Here is a 24200-nt window from a genome sequence, read left to right on the forward strand (position 1 = left end):
AAAAGAAAATAGGTTCAAACAAATTGAAACAGAGGGAGTATATGATTATATATTAAAGGAAAAAAATAAAATTAAGTTATGTAATTTCACTGTCTCAACCAATATAAAACTAAAGAATAGATATCTAATATTATTGTTATTCCTAATGTTAGAATTGAATTTCTTTTGTTATCATTACAATTGATTTGATTTTAGTTGAGGTTCCCTTATTTGTGTGGGTCATTTGCACAATTACCCTTCAAAGGCACTGGTCTTTAATTTTTACCCCTCAAATTGGTGGTTTTTAAATTTTTACTCTTTGCATAATATCTTGAGGTTTAGGGTTCGAACACCGGCTCAGTAAAAAATAAAATAATTGCAAGCAGAGTTTCATAGCAAAGTTAGGCCTCAGACAGAGTTTCAAATGAGTTTTGCATTCAAAACTCATCCTTGCGAATCCAAACCTCTGTCTTGCGAAATTCTTTTTTTTTTTTTTTAACTGAGCTGGGTTCCGAACCTAGAACCTCGGGGTATTAGGCGAAGGGCAAAAATTAAAGACCACCAATTTGAGGGGCAAAAATTAAAGAACAATGCCTTTGAAGGGCAATCTGCACAAAAAAATATATTTGAGTTACTAACAGATTCTATGGGCTATATAACTTATTGGACCATTTAAAATTCTAAATCCAAGCTTAAAATAATATATTAAAAGATAAAAAAAATATGAAAAACTTTAAGAAATATTTATAAATTACATTATTAATAAATATTTTTATGTATGAAATATTTTGAATTTTTTTTAATAAAATGTCGGGTTGTTTTGGTTCGGTTTGACTTTTTTAGTTAAAAACAAATCAAACCAATGGTGGTCGGATTTTTCTTTTTTTAAAACCACACCAAGTCAAATCAAACCACTAGTCGATTTTTTTTTTCGGTTTAGTTCGGATTAACGGTTTGGTGCAGTTTATCGATTTCATTTGTACACACTTAGTGAGAAGAGATATAGTTTGAGTGCCTATTTATGTATTGTGCTAAAAGAATTTCTTCTGAGAACCTCTGTCCAGAATTTTACAAGTAACCATCTTGTCCTCATCAGTGAATATGTTGCATTCTAAAGTACAAATATTCTAAAATATCCAAATTTTATTACTATTAGCATAGCAGCATGCATATCTAGGATATTTGTGAAACATACAATCTTGTCAGACTTCAGTTTTACTCTTATTTGCCAAATGTAAGCTCAAATATGTTCCAGCGAATTTGACAACATTTATCTACACAATCGAGCTTAATTCAATTACGACATGCGCATAAGAATCCAACTTAACTTAATCAATTAGCAATTATTGAATCAAGCCATTCACCATTTCCAATTTAACCAATATAGGTGTAACTTAGTTCACCATCCCGGAGTATTCGGATCTTTTCCCTGATTGATGCACTAATAAATTTAATTACGACGTGCATCAAACTGAGATCGAAATGATATTTAGGAGTTTCTTTTTTAGCTAAAGGATGTACTTTATTAATAAATATTGTAGTACAACCAGAGGTCTCTCACGTACAGGAATGGAACAACCTCCATTCTTTACAAGTAGTAGGATTTCAGTTAAGCTTGCAAAAATTATGTTAGGAAAAGGGATACCAAATTATCCCATCATATAACAAAATTAGTCAGGGAACATCAGAATGATCTTTAGGAGTTGATTTCTGGATGTTGGAAGAAGTCAGCTAAAAGTAGGCAGAACAGTGTAAATGTTGGCTACACAAAGTTAAGCTACTACTCCACTTGACAGCTAGCCATTATAGCACAAACTAATTCGTTCACCAAGGCATAATTTAGTGTTAATGTGTTGCTTCAAAAATTGAGCATTCTGTTTAATGCTATAACAACTCTGTAGCTTGAGGGAGGTGTTCTACGGTGAGTCCAAAAGGCAAGCTACTTGAGTTACATATAGATCGATGCAATTAAGTTGGCCCCAGAAACAAAACCACTTTGATAAGTTTGGTTAAATCTATTGGCCATAAGCTTCCTTTTCTTTACTTGATATTCAATGGAGATCTTTTACACTTTTCTTTCAAACTTAGTGGCATTGCTTCTCTTTTTGTCCTCCCTCATTTTTCTAGTTAGTAAATGGAGAAAATCAAAAAACAGAAACGAAAAACAAATTACGTTGCCTCAAGGTCCACGCAGACTTCCCTTATTGGAAGTCTGCATCACTTGATTGGAGGATGACTTCCACATCGCATTCTTAGAAATTTAGCACAAAGGTACGGACCTCTTATGTACTTGCAACTAGGGGAAGTTCCAGCGGTGGTCATATCAACCTAGTGTTGCAAAGCAAGTTCTAAAAACTCACGATCTCGCCTTTGCTGATAGGGCACAACTTACGTCCACAAACATCATACTTGACAACAATAAAGACATTGCATTTTGCCAATATGGTGACTACTGCCGACAAATGCGTAAAATTTGTATCATAGAACTTCTTAGTACGAAGATGGTCAAATCATTTGGTGCAATTTGACAAGATGAGCTTTCGGGTCTCATTTCATCAATTCGTTCCATGAGGGGCTCTGCAGTCAACATGACCGGAATATTTTTTTGGTTCACCAACTCCATCACTTGCAGAGCAGCCTTCGGTAAAATGTTCAAAGATCAAGACGAGTTTATAAAATTGTTAAAGGAAGTACTCTTATTAGTAGCAGGATTTTTTGCGGCTGATCTGTTCCCTTCGTGGAAGTTACTTCACAAACTGAGTGGTGCGAAGTCTAGATTGATGAATTTTCATAAGAAGGTTGATGAACTTATGGTGGACATCTTACATGAGCATATTGAAAATAAAGAATCTAGGAAACAGGGAATTAGTCATGAGTTTGGAGGTGAAGATTTGGTTGACGTTTTTCTAAGGGTTAAGGAGAACACCGAACTTCAATTTCCAATCACAAATGACCACATTAAAGCTGTGATTCTTGTAAGTTTGCTCCTTTCTCTTATTCTTTGTTCACCCTGCCTTTCCATTTTCTTTTTCTTAGGCAGTCCTTACTAAGAGTCATTCACAATATATGATGAGGGTTAATGTCTTTTAATATTTACTAGCTCCTAACAACACAATTATATAACGCATAAATCTTTGCTGGTCTGGTCTTGATGTATATTTCACCTGTTGGATTAATTAGTTGTATAATACTTCTTACAGGCTAATTGGGTTATTCTTGCAAGCTCAACATCAAAAACGCGAAGATAACCAAATTTGGAAGTTTATAGTTCTAGACCCCTTAAAAGATTTCTCCTTAATGTTTTGGTACCCAAATTTCATTAAGTTATACTTTACCTTAAGTACGAAGTTAATTTTATTGTCTTTATTTAGTAGCCTTTTGATGTAGGACATGTTTATTGCTGGAAGTGAAACTTCATCTACAACTATTATTTGGGCATTGTCAGAAATGATGAAAAACCGAAACATTATGGCCAAAGCCCAAAGTGAAGTGAGACGAGTCCTTAAGGGAAAGAATAGTTATGGTGAAGAAGATCTTGAAAAGTCGACATATCTAAGCTTAGTGATTAAGGAAACATTAAGGCTTCATACTCCACTTCCTCTTCTACCTCCTAGGGAATGCAGGGAACAAACAGATATTGATGGATATACCATACCTCTTAAGACTAGAATATTGGTCAATGCATGGGCCCTTGCGAGAGATCCTGGAACTTGGCATGATCCTGAAATTTTTATACCAGAGAGATTTGAGAACTCTTCTATTGATTATATAGAAAATCACTTTGGGTTTATTCCATTTGGTTCAGGAAGAAGGATTTGTCCAGGAATGCTATTTGGTTTAGCTAATGTTGGACTTCCTCTCGCTCAGTTACTCTACCACTTCGAATGGAAACTGCCATATGGAACTGATCCAAAAGATTATATGGTTTTAGACAATACTCACCTCATGAGCTTAGAATTAAACAATAAGGTTAATTTTCAAATTAGACGATAAAGTAACTCGCTACATAAATATTATGTATGAAAAATCCTGCTACCAGTAGGAAAGGTCAAAACTACACGACTAACAAGCACTTTATCCTCAGCTTTACTCAATTATTTAAATCCATTATTTAAACTCAAATCAGCAGAAATATCTTTGCCTCCTTGGATTTTCAGTTATTGATACTTCATTGTTGCCAAATTGAAGTTATGTCCGAATGATGATCAAGTAATATTCAAGAGGTTAAAAAAAAAAAAAGTTTTAAGTGGTTCATAAATGAAATGTAAGAATGTTTCCAAGCTTGAAAGGTTCTATAAGTGAAAGAGAAATGAATAAGAACACGTGCTTTGATTTTTGTCAACTCAACAAGACATTTAGGTCTCTTTGATGAATTATCTTTATTTTAGTTGAACCCACAATGAACGAAAATCTAGAACCACATATATATGATCAGTAAAGATATATATGTCCTACTCCGACATATTTTGGACTGAAATGTTCTTGCTCAAAAGAATTAAGAGACACTCTATCATTTAAGCGTATCTAGCATTGTAAGTGGGGGTTCAATTGAACCCCTAACTTTCGATACGGAGTATAAATTTATGGGTAAAAAATTATTAAAATTCTAATAAATAGTGGATATGAGTTCATAACTTTAAAAATATAATGGGTTCAATACTAAAAATCTTAAGATTTAACTTGAACCCCTTAAATTTAAATCCTGAATCCGCCTCTATTAATCAACATTGGCTTTCAACGTTAGACTCTAGTTCACTCGATTGAAGGGAAAATTCCCGATCCTATTCCAAGATGGTTTGATGGTTCCAAGCATTGTGCATATCATTCTGGAGTTGCTGGGCACAACACTGAGGATTGCTATGGTCTCAAACGGTTGTATCACGCCTGCTGCTTTCAGTCTTTCAAGTAATTGAGCCAAGGGTTCAGCGAATCGAGTGTAATTACGGGTATTTTTTATTTCAGGGTTTGAAAGGTCTTTAGGTGTAGCATGTAGTCGATTTTGGTAAGTTGGAGCTTGAACGGATTGATATGGACGTGGGTTTTGATAGGGAGGTGCTCGGGGTTAGTAGTAGTTTGCTTGGGCGTTGTAGACAGGGTAAGAAGTTAGTGGAGCTTGGTAGGGTTCAACATATTGGTAAGGGTAGAAAGGTTGTTGTGGATGGTTAAGGTATGTAATGGCTTGGCTCGGCTTATGTCCTTGGATATTCATGACTGCAGCTATCCCGCTGATAGAACCAGATTGAATAGCTTTGCTTACAGCTTGCAAAGCAGTAGGATCCTGAATTTTTGCCGATTTGATTCCTTCTTCTAAGGCTTCTCCCATTCTGACAACTTCTATGAATTTTTGTCCCATCATGTCTATCATTTTCTCATAGTATATGCCAGCTTGGCATTCAATGAAAGTAGCAGTCATTTCTCTATCACTCATCGGGGGTTGAACCCTGGCTGCTTCTGACCTCCAACGTGGCGCATACTCACGGAATGACTCAATTAACTTCTTAATTACCTTAGTCATGTAGACTCTGTCTGGTGTGATATCAGTATTGAAACTGAATCGCTCCATAAAGTCTTGTGCCATATCACTCCAACCACGCCATCTACGAACATCTTGTTGCGTATACCAAGTAAGAGCCTCACCAGATAAGCTTCTTATGAATAACTTCATCCTTATATTCTGATTTCTACCCACTCCCACCAGTTTGTCACAATAGGCCCTTAAATGCGTATGAGGGTCGCCTGTTCCATTAAATGTATCAAATTTCAGCGGCTTGTACCTACGGGTAAATCAACGTCAGGCTGAACGCACAGATCTTCATATTCTACACTCTTGCTTTCTCTAGCAACTTGAAGGTTTCTCATTGCCTCTTTGAGACTGTGGATCTCTTTTAACAATAGATCATCTGCCCTTGCTTTTACATCCCTTTCCATTTCCTCGTATTGATCCATCTCGGGTTGGTACCTGAACATTACTGGGTTGGTAAAGGCTTGTGTTTCCGCTGCATATACCGGAGGAACATATTGCGCATTAGGAGTGACAAAATGAGCCCTTTGTATATGCTGGGTTGGATAAGTTTGGACGGTGGGAGTGTTTTGGACTGGAGGCGGTGTGTTATAAGTGGTACTTGTGGGTAGTTGGTTTGGTGGGTTTAGAGGAGTAGTTGTAGGTGGCGGATTAGTATTGATGGATAAAGGAACATAAGGAGTGTGAACTAGAGATTGTCTTGGTGGGTTGACGGGTGGTGGATTAGGAGTAGCATAGGCAGTGTAGGTGGGTGGTTGACTTTGTGGAGAAGTATAGATGGATGATGGATTTGGTGGATTTGCGAGGGTGATTGGAGAAAAGTTGTTGTTGGTAGATGCATTATTTTGTGGAGGGAAATATTCAGGAACTGGAGATTCGAATGATGGAAAACGAGATGAGTTTGGCGCGACATTTCTAGGTTCAGGAGGTGGACTTTGGAGTGTGATGGACAAATTGGTCAAGTCCCTAACCCGATTCAGTTCTCCACGTAGATCCTCAATCTCTTGAGTCAGGCGGGCAATATGTTCATCATATTAAATAATAGTTCTACGTTAGGAAGTCTCGGGGGATCACTAGAAATCACGATGTTTTCCAAACCAATTGGAATAGATGCGGCTGGATTAGACATAGTAGTTTTCCTTCCTTGGATAGCCCAACTACGTCGAGGTAATGCTGACGTCTTTGATCTTGTGAAGTAAGGATGGTCAGCAAGTTTGAATGTCAACATGAATCTACTCTTTTGGGAATAAAAAAAAAACATAAAATGCAAATGACATTAGTCACATATTAAAATATCTAAGTGAAGTCATGATCATGTAGAGTCAAATGAGTCGTGTAACAAATAATTCATCAAACAAAGGCAAATAAGTTGTCAAGAAAAAATGTAAACAAATATATCAAATAACAATAATGTGTCCTAATATGCATGTGACCTGTTTGTGCCAGAGATAAGCCTAATGTTTGTTTGAAGGGTAAAATGTGTCATAATACGTCATCCCATTGCTTTTGGCTAATTAAACAAATTCTATTTCCCGAAATAAAGTACAAAAGTAATGTAATATTTATTACATATCAAATGAATACAACATAAAATGTTTCCTAATCAAAGTAAAGTAAATACAATTACTTATATCTAAATTTCTAACTCCCTTTGTGATGTCCTTGGTTCTCGTCAATTGTTAATCACAGATGTACTCCAATGTAAGATCCATACCTGTCATAGAAACGTTAGTCATTCCCTCCCTTCTAAAGTTTAATTAGTTAGAGCAAATGATCAATATTTAGGCACAATTATCCTTCAAACATACACATAAAGTATGATTAGCGTCATGTGGGGTCGTGAACCCACTTGGACGTTTGGGTAAAGTCATCTAATGGACATAATACACCAAGGGTATTAAACCTCCTAAGTCATGAAATGTATGCTCCTAATAAAGGGTGTTGGTTTATGTTACGCCCCGAACCATGGCCTGGACGTAACACGGCACTCGGTGCCTAACTGCATGTGACCGAGCGAACCACATGGCTTGCTGAACTATCATGAGGCATACATGAGCGGAAATATAACATGAATGCATGATGAACCTTTATAAAACGTAGTAAGTCATAATACTTAATAAAATACTTGTTTAAACATGAGTGCGAAAATAACATGAATGAGCCAAAATGGCTATACGACTCCGAACGTCTGACATGACATAACTGACTTGTCTAGTCTATGAAACCTCTATCATGAGTCTGACTGGAAAACATACTTACTGGGACAAGGCCCCCAGCATACCTTAGATGCATAATTAATCATAAAACAAAAGTTGACTAAACCCCGAATGAGATGGGGCTCACCAATAAGCTGATACGAATGTTGTCTTACTGAGCAGATGTGTCGTCCTGTATATCAGTACCTGCATCGTGAAATGCAGGCCCCCGGGAAATAAAAAGGGGACGTCAGCACATTGAATGTACTGGTATGTAAAACAACTGAAAGAAATAACATGGGACATGGAATAACATGATAAGAACTGCAACTTAAAACCTGGACATGAACCTGAGCATGAGCATGAGCATGAATACATATATATATATATATATATATATATATATATAAAACATGGTAAAAATATCATAAGTAGGGAGAGCATTTCATAAACCGACATATCATAACACCACGTGGGAACGTGGAGTCTGGTACCTCGCCGGACCAGTTGAGCCCCTATACCTTGCCAGGGTATAAGGTAGTAAAGTACCTGATGGAACCATTCAGTGTAAAATTAAGGTATCGTCCTAACTAGGCGGAGCGATCCTTGTCCTATGGTGGCTACATAGTTTCAGGCTATCTGAGCCTTCTCGGTAATGCGTGCAACTCTCAAAAACATGAACATAATATAGTTGGCTAAGAAGCCATGACTTTCGTGAATTAGTTTGTACTTGTCTTGAAATCATGATTTCACGAAATGACTTGTAAACATAGTTCTATGAAATAGCTTGTAAACATGTTCTTGATTTATGAGTAATTCAATAGTTCATAATCATATATTTGTAATTGACTTGAAAACATGCTTGAAACTTGTAAAATAAAATCATTAAGTTTCATATGAACATAATGAGAACACATAAGGAGGAATTCATGATTCATGGATTAAGCTAGGGTTCCTAATAACCGTAATGGAAGATTAGGAATACAACAACGAATATAGATACAAACTTCATGTACATAAATACGTAAATACGGGCTACCAATATGTTGGTTTTAATGCCCTAAGATTTGAACTTCATGATTATCAAGGTAACGAGGCATGGGGAAGAACATAGAGATTCCCACATGTGGATGGAAGTTCTACATACCTTAGTTCTTCCAAAACTTGAATTAAAGACTTGGATTTTGAAGAAGATTTCCTAAATCTTGATTCTTGAATCTTGAGATGGGTTTTCTTGAAAACCCTAGATTAGAAATGATGATTTCTTGTTTAGATTACAAGGATATATGTTAGAATTGAGTTGGAATAATTAGAATGGACTTACCTTGGTGTTCTTGATGTTGGAGGAGAGTAGGAGGTCGTTCTAGGATTTGAGGGAGTGAAAAATAATGAGTTGAACTGATATGGACGAATATATAGTGTTCTGGAAAATGCAGTTTAGGTCCAGCACTGTACTGGCCGTATTTTCAGTTTACGGGTCGTAAACTGACTTTACGGCCCGTATTTCGCACATGGACTGCACTGTATCTCTTTAGTAAAATGGCCATAACTTTTTGCGCAGATGTCCGTTTGACCACCGTAAGATACCGTTGGAAAGGTATTTCAATGCTCTACAACTTTCATCAAGGAAGTTTTCCCAAATTACAAATACGGTTTGAAATACGGGCCGTAAAGTGAAATACGGTCCGTATTTAACCTTATGACCTCCAGAATGTTCAGAAATTCTTGGTTTCAGTTCACGACTTGGTTTATGGCTAGTAAAATGAAATACGACCACTGTTCATGGGCGTAAACCATCATATCACAATTGAACGGAAAAATTTCAATTCCCACATTCTTTATCTGATTTTCTAAGTCTAGGATCGTGGTCAAAACTTTCGTTAAAGGTACGGGGTGTTACAATATCTCCCCCTTGAGATCATTCGTCCTCGAATGATGGGTCATGGTTAAGGATATGGCTAGACATGGCTTGAATACATGAACGTGAAGAAACATGACATGGAACATGGAAAGCTGACATGACATAGTTTCATGAAAACATGAGTGCTAAAACTTGAGACATGAATAGAGAATACATGAACTTGAACGTGAAACTTGAGGCATGAATACATAAGGGACATTATAAATCTTCTCCAAAATGTCATTAAGTCATCATTAATTCGATACTTGTAACTATTGCCCGACACACAACATATACCTTGCTTTCCTTAACAACTTTCGTCTCTTACCTCAAATGTCCTTGAAATCTCATTTAGAATCATTAAATATTACTTCTTACTCGTCAACATATCGTATACTTCATACCATTTGTGGTTCTATTCGCGGTACGCTAACGGAAAGCATGAAAAGAAAGCTTACATACCTCAAAATCTTGGTGCTTCATCATAAGTCTCTTCTGCGGGCTGAAACAAGTGCGGGTACTTGGATTTCATATCCTCCTCGGCTTCCCATGTAGCTTCCTCAACTTTCTGACTCCTCCACAGGACTTTCACTGAGGCTACTTCCTTAGTTCTCAACTTGCGAACTTGACGATCAAGAATGGCTATGGGGATCTCCTCATAAGTCAACCCATCCTTAACTGTTATAGCATCAGTAGGAACAACCAACGATGGGTCTCCTACACACTTCCTCAACATGGACACATGAAATACGGGATGTACAGCAGCCAAGTCTTGTGGTAACTCAAGTTCATATGCCACTAGACCGACCTTTCTTAGAATCCTGTAAGGTCCAATATATCTGGGACTTAGCTTCCCTTTCTTGCCAAATCTCATAACACCTTTCATGGGTGAGACTTTAAGGAACACCCAATCGTCAACTGAAAACTCTAAGTCCCTTCGCCTCACATCTGTATAAGACTTCTGGCGACTCTGAGCCATTTTCAAACGGTCCTGTATTAACTTGACTTTCTCCATAGCCTGATAAACCAAATCTGGTCCTAACAACTTTGCTTCACCTACTTCGAACCAACCAATTGGTGATCTGCACCTTCTTCCATACAGAGCTTCAAATGGTGTCATCCCAATACTAGCATGATAACTATTATTATAAGAAAACTCAATGAGTGGTAAGTGATCATCCCAATTACCTTTGAAATCCAAGACGCATGCTCTCAACATATCCTCCAGAGTCTGAATAGTACGCTCTGCCTGGCCATCTGTTTGTGGATGAAAAGCTGTACTGAGGTTCACCTTGGTACCCAATCCTTTCTGAAAGGATTTCCAGAAGTTCGCTGTAAACTGAGCACCACGATCTGAAATAATGGACACTGGTGTCCCATGTAATCTGACAATCTCATTGACATACAGCTTGACATAATCTTCTGCTGAGTCTGTGGTCTTGACTGGCAAAAAGTGTGCTGACTTAGTAAGCCGGTCAACGATCACCCAAATAGAGTCATGTCTCCTAGCTGAACGAGGTAAACCTGATACAAAATCCATATTGATCATTTCCCATTTCCAGACAGGAATATCAATATTCTGAGCCAAGCCACCAGGCCTCTGGTGTTCGGCTTTCACCTGTTGACAGTTCGGGCACTTAGCTACAAAATCTGCCACATTCTTCTTCATATCGTTCCACCAGTAAATCTCCTTGAGATCATGATACATCTTAGTGGAACCTGGGTGAATGGAATACCTGGAATTGTGAGCTTCTGACATGATTCGCTCTCTGAGTCCATCTACATCTGGGACACATAATCTGCCTTGGTACCTCAAGGTACCATCATCTCCCCCTTGTTCAAAAGTCGTTGTCTTATGCTTGTGAATCCCCTCCTTCAGCTGATAAATAGGGATCACTAAATTGTTTCTCCTTGACTTCAACGACTAAAGAGGAAAGAGCACTATTCTGAACAACCACACCACCATCCTCGGAGTCTAAAAGTTGAACTCCAAGATTGGCCAAACGGTGAACTTCCTTTGTCATAACTCTCTTATCCACATCCACGTGGGCTAAACTTCCCATGGAATGCCGACTACGAGCATCAGCTACAACATTCGCTTTCCCCGGATGATAGAGAATATCCACATCATAATCCTTAAGCAATTCGAGCCATCTCCTCTGTCTAAGATTCAGCTCTCTTTGCTTGAAGATATACTGCAGGCTTTTATGATCTGTGAAAATATCAGCGTTCACTCCATACAAATAATGACGCCATATCTTAAGTGCAAAAACTACAACTTCCAACTCTAAGTCATGAGTCGGATAATTCTTTTCGTGAACCTTGAGCTGACGAGATGCATAAGCTACAACCTTACCATGCTGCATTAAGACACATCCGAGACCAACTCCCGAAGCATCACAATAAACCATGAATCCTTCAGTTCCCTCTGGCAAAGTCAAAACTGGAGCAGAAGTCAATCTCTTCTTCAACTCCTCAAAGCTTCACTCACAAGTATCTGACCATTGGAATTTAACTTTCTTCCGAGTCAACTTAGTCAACGGAGCAGAGATAGAACAAAATCCTTCTACGAAGCGTCTATAATAGCCTGCTAGACCCAAGAAACTTCTTATATCAGAAACTGAGGTGGGTCTGGGCCATCTCTTTACGGCATCAATCTTTTGAGAATCAACTTTAACACCTTCACCCAAGATCACATGGCCTAAGAATGATACTGATTTAATCCAAAACTCACACTTTGAGAATTTTGCAAAAAGTTTGCGATCTTTGAGAGTCTGCAACACTATTCCCAGCTCAATTGGTGAAAGTCGTCTCCTTTGGGAGAACAAAATGGGGGAGGTCACGGGTTCGATACCAGCCGCTGCAGCGTATATCGAATTGTCTGTTGGCACCTGCCCATACAATACCTGAGTATGCATGTCATGTATGTATGTATGTACGCATGTTCATGGGGTCAGTATGGTTAGCGCCCAGCTGTACCCAGGGGTTCACAGTATGGTTAGCGCCCAGCTGTGGGTCCTCACAGTTTAACTCTACTTTAGGTTGACTAAGAGTTGATTTTCTATGACACAAGGCTCTCCCAAGTGGACAATATATCACGCAAGCAATTTATAGCATGTGAAACAATTTATAGCAAGTAAGGTAATTAAGTTAGCACATAAAGCCTAATTAAAAAACTAAGCCCGTTACGGTTAGAACCTAAGATATCCCCAACAGAGTTGTCAAGCTGTTATACCCTATTTTAACCGGAGTCAAAATAGTTTACAACATTCCGGTAATTTCGGGGTTAATTAAAGTTAAGGAGTCGCCACCTAATTATTTATGGTGAATTAGGTCACCTAAAGTTCATTAAAGTTATTTTCTAAAGTTAACTCCGTTTCAAGGTCTACTAACTTAAGATTCTGGGTAAGAGTTCAACTAATCTAAAGAGAAGGTATTAGGCATCCTTTAAGATCCATTAACAATGGTTAACCGACCGGACTTGAGGTTAATTAAAAGGTTATGTGTACTCAATAAGTGACGAAACGACCAAGTAAGACAATAGCTAAGTATTTGAACAATTGATCAAAATATTGTATATTATATAATAAGTCAAAATACTTGACTAATGTAACAATCTAAAGGTAAACAAAATCTCGTGTTTTAGACTTAAAAAAGAAAAGGGTCCAGAAGTAAGTTTAAGAAATAGTTTAAGGTTGGCTAAGGTGATTGTAAGCCTCCATGACCGAGTATTACAAGAATTCAAATTTCTTGTGCCTTAAATGGATCTAAACTGCAACATCTAGTTCATGTTAAAGAAAATTGATTAGTTTGCAGCTAGAGAAAAACAGTCCAACTTATCAATGTCTGGCTGGAACTTAAAGAACTTAAATCTGACTTTATAAAAAACGATTGAACAACATTAAAATATCTGTTAAGCAATGGCTATGAATTATATAGTAGTAACTCAGGTTTAACAGTCCATGACACAAAATAGAAATAAAAGGTTAGTCACACAGGGAGTTTTAAACATACGGATAAGCAAGTCAGAGGGATATAAAATGATAAAGAGCCATTTTGGCTTTCAAAAGGGGTAGCGATATTCTGCAAATATTCCACTCAAGAAAAGTAAAAGGGTAGACAATGAAGGGGTGCGAACTCCGTAAGCGGTGTCGTTGAGTTTCGAAGTGAAACTCTTCGGCTCCGGTTGTACATCGGTTGTACATGCGAAACAAAGAAAAATAACAGAAGATTAGAGTAACGATATGGTTCTTTTATAAAACATAAGTAAACGAAGTAAAGTAGCACTATTATTCAATTCACTACCCATAAATTCAAGAAAGTTACTACAAACATATACATGAATAAGGATCTTAAAGACATGAACAATTAATCAAATTTTCACGCTAAAATCTACATGTGAATAAACAAAGAAATATGCTCAAAACAGGAACTCTTAACAACGAAGCAGTTAATTGTTTTTAACAAAATAAAACTTAGCCTTCAGGACAGTAACTATTTTGATTATTTTTTTTTTTTAAAAAGAAGAAGATAAAACCAGGAGAGCATTTTAATTGCTTCATATCTATCTTACTTATGTGAGCAGAAGACTAAGGATCGTCACTAAACAAGTCATGCCTTAAACTAAGTCATCAAAATTAAGCAACAAACTAACCCATATATGACCCTATAAGACCATTAAGCTACTAAATCCTTAACACAACTTCAATTTTTTTTTTAAAAAAACATTAGACAAACAAACAAACAAACAAACAAGTATCTAGACCAAGTAGTATAGAAATTAAGCAAACTATCACTGACACTACGTTGAAACTGAACCTGAAACACCATTAAACTAAATTAACATTCAAATTGATAGAAATTAAAAGAAAAAGCAACCTTAAGGTTTTAAAAAAAACGGGCAGCTAATTACTTGAGAATAACACAAATCCAAGGTTCTATTCTTTTGAAGAAAAGGACTGAAATTTAATTGTTCTTTAGAATTTTGAAATGTACTGAGCTATGAAGAGGAAAATATGGATAAAGGGATTCTAACCATTACACTATATTTAACTCCCAATCCAAACCCCCTAAACTTGAGGCATTCTTCTCTATACTTGTTCAAATGAACAGTCCATTCGTATAACACATCAATTCTTAGTAAAAACAGTGTGCAAAGAAAAGCCGACATGCATAAAAACTAGTTATTCATTCTTAATTAGATTAATGGCAAAGAAAGGAACATAGGTAGATCTCAGGGATTTCAAAATAATGAAACTATGCTAGAAATAGAGGCTAACATAAAATTAAACTATCCCATCTCCATAATTTTAACATGACTTTATTCTAAGATGTAATCACATAACAGACTTTGCTTCTTCTTTTACAATACGAAGACAAGTAGATAGAAATAATCCTAAATCACATTCTTAAACTCCTAATCTAAACAAATTATCTATTTTATACCGAAAATTATCTAACACTGGTCAGTGCGACGTTCTTACACCATATATATTCTTTTAGCAATATGAATCTTGTTAGCAAAGAAGACCATTTAAAAAAAAAAAATCTTTCAGATTTCATAAACATGATACACCCATACCCAAATAAATTCCAAAAATGGATTTCTACATTTTTTGAGTTGAAGAAGAATCCCCCTAATAGATGATTTCTAAAAAGGGATGAATTAAATCCATACGACACAGGTATCGACAAAAGGGATGCTCGACGTCTATTCTCATGATACGTCAATACAACAGGTGTCAAAAAAAATATCAACACAAGCATCGAATACACGACATTAACATGTTCCAAAGGCATGATTTTACATGAGAAAATTATGATTCACGATTTTATCTCAAACGAGCAGATTCATTACACTAACAGTGAAAGAAAATAGAGAAAAGATCGAAGCTTAAGATTCACCGACCTTTTATGGGTACAGTGAACGGGGCGTCGGCGTCGACTCTACTCTCGTTAGGAACAGATCGGAACTCGACACAAATGAGCTCCTGACTCATAGCCACAGCTAAAGCCCACTGGGACGGAGAACACAAATGAGCTCCAGACTCATAGCCACAGCTAAAGCCCACTGGGACGGAGAAACTAACCCTGGAAATGAAAGGTTCTCGAGCTTAAAATGTGCAGAGGTAGTCTCTGGTATGGTGACATTCCCAGATGTTCCCACCTCGGCTGAATGCTTAAGACAATATTTATAGGTAAAAGTGACTAGGGTTTCAGTTTTGAATTCGAGATTTTTGGCTCGAAACAAAAGTTAAAAGAGCCGTTTGAATTAGCCCGTGAATGAATCTTATGCTCAGATATCTAAAAAGTCATTCTTGGCTTCTTGTGATATGTATTTGTTGACCAAATCTCGTGAAAAATAGAAGAGGAGAGAAAGGGTGAAAAAGTGAGAAACTTATTCTAAATTGGAGGGGAAAATTTCTGTCCATGGCTAAATAAAGGAGATGACTTAATTGAAAATGGAGAGGGAGAGAGTGAAGGGGGTCGTTGCACCAAAATGTCATGGTCAAGATCTGCCATGGCTGAGGCAAGAGCTTGGACCTTTCCTTGAAATGGAAAGGGGAAGAGGAAGGAGAAAGAGGCGTGGCTGTGTTATGTTTTGATTAGGGTTGAAAGATGATGAATAAGTTTTAAAAAAATGGGCCGAGTTGAGTATTCTAGGCGGGTGTGGCTTGTTGTTGTGGGCTGATTTGGGCTCAATTTGGCTGACTTTTTATGGCCTTTTCTTCCTTCAACTTAATTCCTTTTGGGCTTCTTAGTGATTAACTTCTACAACTTCTAAGTGATTAACTTGTATATATATTATGATGACAATTAGTGATTAATTTGTAGAAAATAAAGACTTAATAAAGTGTTGACTTATAATTAATTTAATGAGTCCAAATCCGAAAATGAAATGATGACGAACCATATTAATTTGTGATAACGTAATGCTAGTAATAGTGAAAATGAAAGTAACAAATTTTAATAGTAGTAGAAATAAAAATAGTAGTGAAAATAAAGTATTTAGCTCGTTAATAAATTTAGAAGCCCAAGGGAATAAATTGGAATAAAGGAGGGACTGATACGCTCAAATTACACCTATTAACGGCGTAAAGCGGACGTTGTCAAATATAGTAACCCAACAAGGTTGGGGTCGAATCCCACAGGGAATATGGAGAGAAAAGAGTACTAATCGTATTCGATACCAGTCTTTAAATACTTTAATCCTATTCCGGATAGTTTGAATTGATTGTTGAATAATGTAATTGAATACTTTGACTTAAAATGTAATTAATGTGAGAGAGAGACTAAGGTTGTGTTCCCCAATTTGATTAGATATTATGCTTCAGGTTTCAAGGTGATATACTTCTAATGGTTGTTCTATGAATATGCACTTGGTCTCTTAAAGACTTCTTAATGTTTCCCAACAGTTAAGCAGTATTTCCTCTTTATGAATCTTCTGAATATAAAAGAGTTACAATCGAAGAGCGACCAATAATGCCAATTTAGACTTATTCTTATTCCTAAGTTAGTCTATTAAACGAGGGTTAACGCCTCGAGTCATTGCTATTCAATCTTACCAATATTGACTCTCTTTCCCAAGAAAAGTCAATACAATGGCTTCGGCTAATGCTTGCAATCATTACCCAACGTTACAACTCAAAGATAGAATAAATATAAACAACCATTATGCATATATCATAAATAGAAACCCATTCACATAATACCCATCATGGGATTCACAACCTTAGAATTGAAATTAGCTACTCATAATGTTTCTTGATAGAAAAAGCTTAAAGATTAACATAATACACTTACAATGCTAATACAAGATGGAATGAGAGTGAAGTTGTTGCCTTAAATGCTCCAACCACTTCAAGATTTAAGACCTAGGAATTGTGCCTCTAAAATAAAATCTGAATAATGAATTAAAACCCTACATTATGTATTTATAGAGCCAAAAATCGCGCCAAGTTTCTGGACAAAAATGCCCTTACGCCGCATTGTTACGGACCGTAACGCAGGTTACGGTCCGTCCTTCATTTCGTCATTTGACCACTTGTTGTTACGGCCACAATGCGACGGACCGTACCCTGTGTTACGGTCCGTCCTTCGGAAGCGTAAGTGGTGACAATTACTTGGCAACTCTCTGGAATTTTGGCTGATGTTACGGTGAAATGTTACGGACCGTAACATGAGTTACGGACCGTAACACTAAACCGTAACACTGAAGGTTTTATTGAAACTCTCTGGAAATTTAGCTCATGTTACGGTGACATGTTACGGACCGTAACATGAGTTACAGACCGTAACACTCCACCGTAACACTGATGGTTTCAGTGAAAACTTTCTGGAAATTCAGGCCCTGTTACGGTTCAAAGGTACGAACCGTAACATGAGTTACGGATCCTGTTACGGTCCGTAGCATGAGTTACGGTCCGTCGCTTAGCTCCAATTTGTCCGTTTTTCAGCCTTACTTCTCATTTCCGATCCTTAGTTAATCAACCCTATAAAATACAAAAATAACATAAGAAACAATGTAAAAACACTTAAAATCAAGCAACATGTCTAGTTACAAAGGCATAAAATGTGCTAAAATTCACGGCACATCAACACCCCCAACTTAAGCTTTTGCTTGTCCTCAAGCAACTACAACAATACTCACTACTAACACACGACATCTTAGCAAAATAAGAATGACTACGGTGGTTTTGACATGTGTTCCTAGCACGGACTCTTCAAATCAAGAAAAAAAATATTTAGGCTCTTATCCATCTCCTATTTGTGACACAAGACGTACATTTCGGAAAAATTTCAATTCACTATGCAACCTCAATTAATGACATAATCATAGTACGGGGGTCTCTATGCACATGAATTTCAACTTCCGGAAAGCCAGTTACTTTGAAACCTACAATCCTTATGCCCTCACATAGACCAAAGAATGTCCCAACACACATTTACGACATAAATGGGACAAAAGACTAAAGAGACAGAAGAACACTCACACTCACAAAGAAATTTGCATACCATGCGTGCACATACCATAGGCTTGCCTTTATTTTCCATGCATTCAACTTTGAACAATTTGATCGTGATCACATTAGGACTTTTTGTTTTGGGCTTGTAACATTGGCTTAGGGACGGGTAGGATGAATATTTGGGTATCGGTGACTCACTCTACTCGACACTTCTTTTTGACTTTATTCACCATTCGTCCTATCATTTCCGACCCTCCATCTTTAGCGCGGATTTATTCTCATTTTCTGCATTTTTGACTTGTCACCCCCAACTTAGGCTTTTAGCCTCATTTGTCAATCTTCCGTGTCAAGGAGGGACTTGGTGCCAAATGAGTTTATTCACAGAAGGGAAAGAGGTTAGTTCATGGTTAATCGAAGAAAAAGTCTATAGGCTCAATCATGGGAGACTAGGGATCATTTTCTGTACGGGTCAGGCTCCTTTAAGATACTTTGGGGTTAATACAAAGAAAGCCTAAGATCACTTCACAACCTAATTCTCCTTAGAATTCACGCACGACCAACCGGGAAAGTTCTAGATTGCAAGCATCACATGCAAATAAAAGCTAAAAACTCACAACACAATGGCATAAGGATTGTTTAAATACTCTGACTTCATTTCCGTTTGAAGATTTCACATGCATAAACCCCCTTTCTTTGCAATGTCATTAAAAGAACCATACATGTCAATATCAACAACTCATATTTTTTATGTACATCACAAATTATTTTTCGGAGGGATATCATTGAACTTGTAAAAACCAATTTTTATCTATGCTAGAAACACGGACCACCACCACTTAAGTCATCACTACTTTACTTCTATATTAAACATCCTACACATGCTAGGTTCAACATACACATAGCATTCTTCGGGAATAGAAACACATAGCAAAGAACCGAAGAACGAGTTCTAGCACATACTTGCTAATAAAAAACAATACCAACAAAACAAAACAATAACAATTGTCTTAAACACATGCTTACTATCACAATTTTGGGATAAAATACCCATCAAAACAAAAACAATAAAAACAATATCCAGTATACTAAAACAGCAATCCCAACAACCAATCCGCAAATACCACACCCCCAACTTAAAAGCATGCATTGGCCTCAAAGCATCAATATAACGCATTAAAAGAATGGAGGGCCTCCCTGGAGCGCACTAGGCACTCGGATCTGTCGCAGCATCATGGGGTGGAGCAGCGGATGGGGGAGAAATACGGTGAGCCGGCTCAATGGGTTGAGCTGAGCTAGAAGTAGCTCCTGCGGTGTCAGAACTTAACCGGGACTCCTGGCGGATTCTTTTCAAAGTACGCCGCTCCTCTTCCTCATTCTGTGGGCGCAACTCAGCATATGGATCAAGACTTTGGAGAATGGGCTCAAGATCTGGCGAGGCTCTGCTTCGCTTCCCTTTGTCCAAAGAGGGGATATCCTCCTCCAACTCCTCGTCGTGTTGTTCCTCAACCGTGTCTTCGTTGTCATCATCCCCTAGTAGGCTCTGAACCGGCTGGTATAGGCTCTGTACCAACTCCGTGTGTACTTTAGGAAGCTGGTCTGTCGCCACAGCCACTTCCTGGGCCTTCAATTTCTGCACATCATCCTTGACAGACCGCAACTCACTCCGAATAGCGCCCAATTCCAATGTAGGGTGTGTCCTAGTCAGCTCAGTCATCCTACTCTCAATACCATCTATCCGGGAGTGGATTTGTAGGTGGTCCGCAACCATTTGTTCTTTTATCGGTCGCAGTGCTGCATCAATAGCCCTTTTTGTGTATAATTTTAGCTCAGTCATGATCTACTTGACCTGCCTATCTGTGCGATCCGCTTGCAGGACCACTGCCCCAAAATTATCCCGATTGAACATCATTTTTCTCGCAAGCTCGGGTGGGACTCCTGGTATTGCCTGCGGTGGTGCTGGGCTTGCTCCAGTGGAAGAGGTAGGACCACCCGAAGTAGGTGCGGCTGGAGGTGGCATAGGCTTTGTAGCATGGTCAGCCGGTGGAGCCTCAGAATCTGTGGGCTGATCCGCAGCAGCTCCCTCATCACCCATGATAGCCAAGGGTATAACATCTGACCCTGTAGGCCCCTCCGGCACCTCAGAAACCGATGCAGAGGACACTGAACCCTGGCTCAACACATCATCTTTCCCTTTTGTGATGTCATAAATATGGCTGGCAATGACACTGTGATCGATATGGGGTAGGGGTTCTGGTTCTGTACGAAAGCATAGTAGCCTAAGCAGGCATGGATGAATGAGGGAAGTGGCTGGCTGGGTGGCTCTCTCTCGGAGGTCTTCGGCTATCAGTCGTTCGAAGTTGATCTTATACCGCGACATTATGGAAGCCACAAGAACAGCCCTGTCTGGAGTCAAATAATTATCTGATTGGGTAGGACGGATGCGGAACAGAACAATCTGCCACCAAAACTTTGCCTCTGGCGTTAGGGTGTTTTTCCAAATCCGCGTGGTGGCTGTCAACTTTGGCACTATGGCCCATTTAGGATCTGTTGTCCGTGCAGTAACAGAAGCTACCCATTTTCGGACGGGGATTGTATCCTTCTGTTCAATTTTGTAGGCAAACTCCCCTTCTTCCGCTGTTGTAGGCTCTACATAATCTTCCCCGAATAGTGTTTTATTTATGGCCGACGGAGAGACATCTATCTTCTTTTTTCGGAATACTACCTCATTCATTGCCGGCACTTGAGTTGCTCGCTGCCCCTTCTTCACAGCTTTGAATACAGCAGCCCCATACGAAGCGTAGAATTCCCTAACAAAAACCGGGCTGTAGGACCTCACGGGGTTTTTCAAAAATCCAGCTTGTGGAATCGGATAGTATCACGAATGCCCGTATATCCTTCTAGACCATCGACAATGACATTCCGTTCCTCGAAAATACTCCGCCTTGGGTCCGTCCCCTCATTTTTTACCAGCTCACACCCCTTGTTGTATAAATCCTCAGATCCTTCCACAGAAAACCGGAGGGCCTGCTCATACACAGCCTGTATTCGAATGTTAGTTTCTCTCCTTTCCTGCTCGCGCTCCTCCGCAGCAGGCTGTGTGATGGGTGGTTACGGTCGGAGTGTTGGTATGACAGCCCGCTGGGGATCACTTTGGCTTGACGAACTCGACGAGCTCGACTCTCTCAACTCCTCAGTCGAGGAGGAACTTTCTGATTGTGGGTCTGGTTATCTGGGTGCAACTGGTGGGGATGGCTTGCTAGGTGCGACCGGCCTCTTTTTAGGCCTGGCGTCCTTGATCAGATCGTCGTCGCGCAGCCGTGAGGTTACTTTGCTTGCAGCACGACCTTTTCCTTTTTCCGCGACTTTAGGTGAAGCCTTCTTTGATTGTCGTTGTTTACCCATACCTGTGGAAGGAAAAGTTAGATATGATGTACGAGAAGTTGTTAAAAAAAAATTAGACACCTTATGAATTTAAGCTAAGGACTTTAATTAGGCCAGGTACCGTAACACAGTCGACGGACCGTCGATGGTGTTACGGGTCGTATCTTCAACCGTAACTCAAATGGTTCAATTAAGCAAAGGGACCGTAACACAGTCGACGGTCCGTAACGTAGGATACGGTTCGTAACATCTCACCGTAACATGACCAAAATTTCCAAAAAAGTTATTGGAAATTTGAGTGGTGTTACGGTATGGTGTTACGGTCCGTCACTTGTGTTACGGTCCGTAACACCACACCGTAATGTCTCTCAAAATTCCAGAGAATTTTCATGGAAGCCATCGATGTTACGGTATGGTGTTACGGTCCGTAACATAGGGTACGGTCTGTAACATCCCACCGTAACATCAGCCAAATTTCCAGAAAGTTTTCATGGAAATTATCGGTGTTACGGTGCGATGTTACGGTCCGTAACATACGTTACGGTCCGTAACACAAAATGACGGGCAACATATCTGCAATCAAATGGCTTGGCCAAATTTTTTCGTTTTAAGCACGAGGCCAAGATTTTCGACTTAGTGATCCATGGGTATGTTGTAAAACAATATTATATCCCCTCACATGCCTCGGGTTACTCAGACTTCACCCAGTTTTATTAAAGTTTTCATTGGGGACTTTTATCGAACAGTTGGTGGGCAAACCGATTTAGTAATTTCACGAAAGAAACCTTCAACCGGATTTGCCCTCCAATTCAGTGGGAAGCAATTGCTTGTGCCCACGAACCTTTTAAACAGCACCAATACCAATCCCAACCCCAACCATTGTCAAATCCCCCATAACTTATCAATTGAAATTCAAACTCAATCAACACAGCCCAAAACACGAATTTCAACACATATTATACGAAATTACTCATGAGCATCATAGAACTCGCATTGATAGCTAAAAGAAAAGAGCAAAGACATGTAATACCTGATCGTTGGCGATTGTAAGGATGAAACTCAAACTTAAAACAGGGATTGCGATAAGAAGATAGTAAAGAGATTTTTAGAGAAATATGGGGGAGAATGGAAGATGAAGAGAGGAGGATGTGAAGAAGAGAAGAGAGGATTTATGAGGCAGAGGGAGTTGAAAAACGTTTTAAGAATCCTTTTAATTTGAAATGGGAACCGTCGGTAATGTATTTAGACATTGCCGACAATTACGTTACTTGTTACGGCCCGTATCCTGAGATACGGACCGTATCTTGTGTTACGGTACATCAAACGACCCCGTTTCACTTATTCATTAATGACCTGGCAGTCCAATCGACGGACCGTAACTCGTGTTACGGTCCGTATCACCTGGCGTAACATGTTGAAAATTTCCAGTGAAGCCCAGATTTTGTATCACAGTTATGACCCCGTGTTACGGTCCGTAACACGTACGACGGACCGTAACTCGTACCGTAACACTCTTCCTCATCCTTCAGTGATTTTTTTATTTTTCTTTTTTCCTGTTACGCTTCATGATACGGACCGTAACATGAGTTATGGGCCGTAACATGGAGCGTCTCGCCTTGGATCACTCAGCAGTTATTTGGCCCCTTCAGTTCTCAAAATCCCACAACATTAGCACATCAACAACACAAAAGAATACAAGGAAAATACAAACTTTAAACTACTTACAAAGCGGTAAATGTGGGTTGCCTCCCACACAGCGCTTGGTTTAACGTCACGGCTCGACGTGGTACCTCATTTTCGAGTTCAGGAGCCATATTTCAAACGATCCCTATCCACGACCTTACCATCATCAATACACCAATGGTAATGCTTCACTCTTTGTGCATTCACCTTAAAAGTCCGAGTGCCATCCTCGGATTTCACCTCAATGACGCTTCCATTTGGGGACACACTCACAATTTCAAAAGGACCAGACCAACGGGACTTTAACTTGCCTGGAAAGAACTTCAGGCGTGAATTGTACAACAAGACCAAGTCTTTTGGCTGAAAATCCCTTTTTAGGATCTTCGAGTCATGATAGTATTTCATCTTTTCCTTGTACAGTGTTGCACTTTCATAGGCATTGTACCTAAATTCATCCATCTCGTTGATTTGAAACAACCGCAGCTTGGTTGCTTCATGCCAATCCATATTCAGCTTTTTCAATGCCCAAAGGGCTTTATGCTCAAGCTCAATAGGCAAATGACATGCCTTCCCAA

The 24200-nt window shown here is 38.8% G+C and overlaps 1 pseudogene; it reads left to right on the plus strand.

Annotated features, from left to right (window-relative positions):
* Nucleotides 1-2033: 2033 nt before the first annotated feature.
* Nucleotides 2034-24200, plus strand: part of LOC132615579 (cytochrome P450 71D7-like) — a 29900-nt pseudogene continuing 7733 nt past the window's right edge.

The sequence above is a fragment of the Lycium barbarum genome, chromosome 1 (assembly GCF_019175385.1).
Source record: "Lycium barbarum isolate Lr01 chromosome 1, ASM1917538v2, whole genome shotgun sequence".
NCBI classification, from domain to species: Eukaryota; Viridiplantae; Streptophyta; class Magnoliopsida; order Solanales; family Solanaceae; genus Lycium; species Lycium barbarum.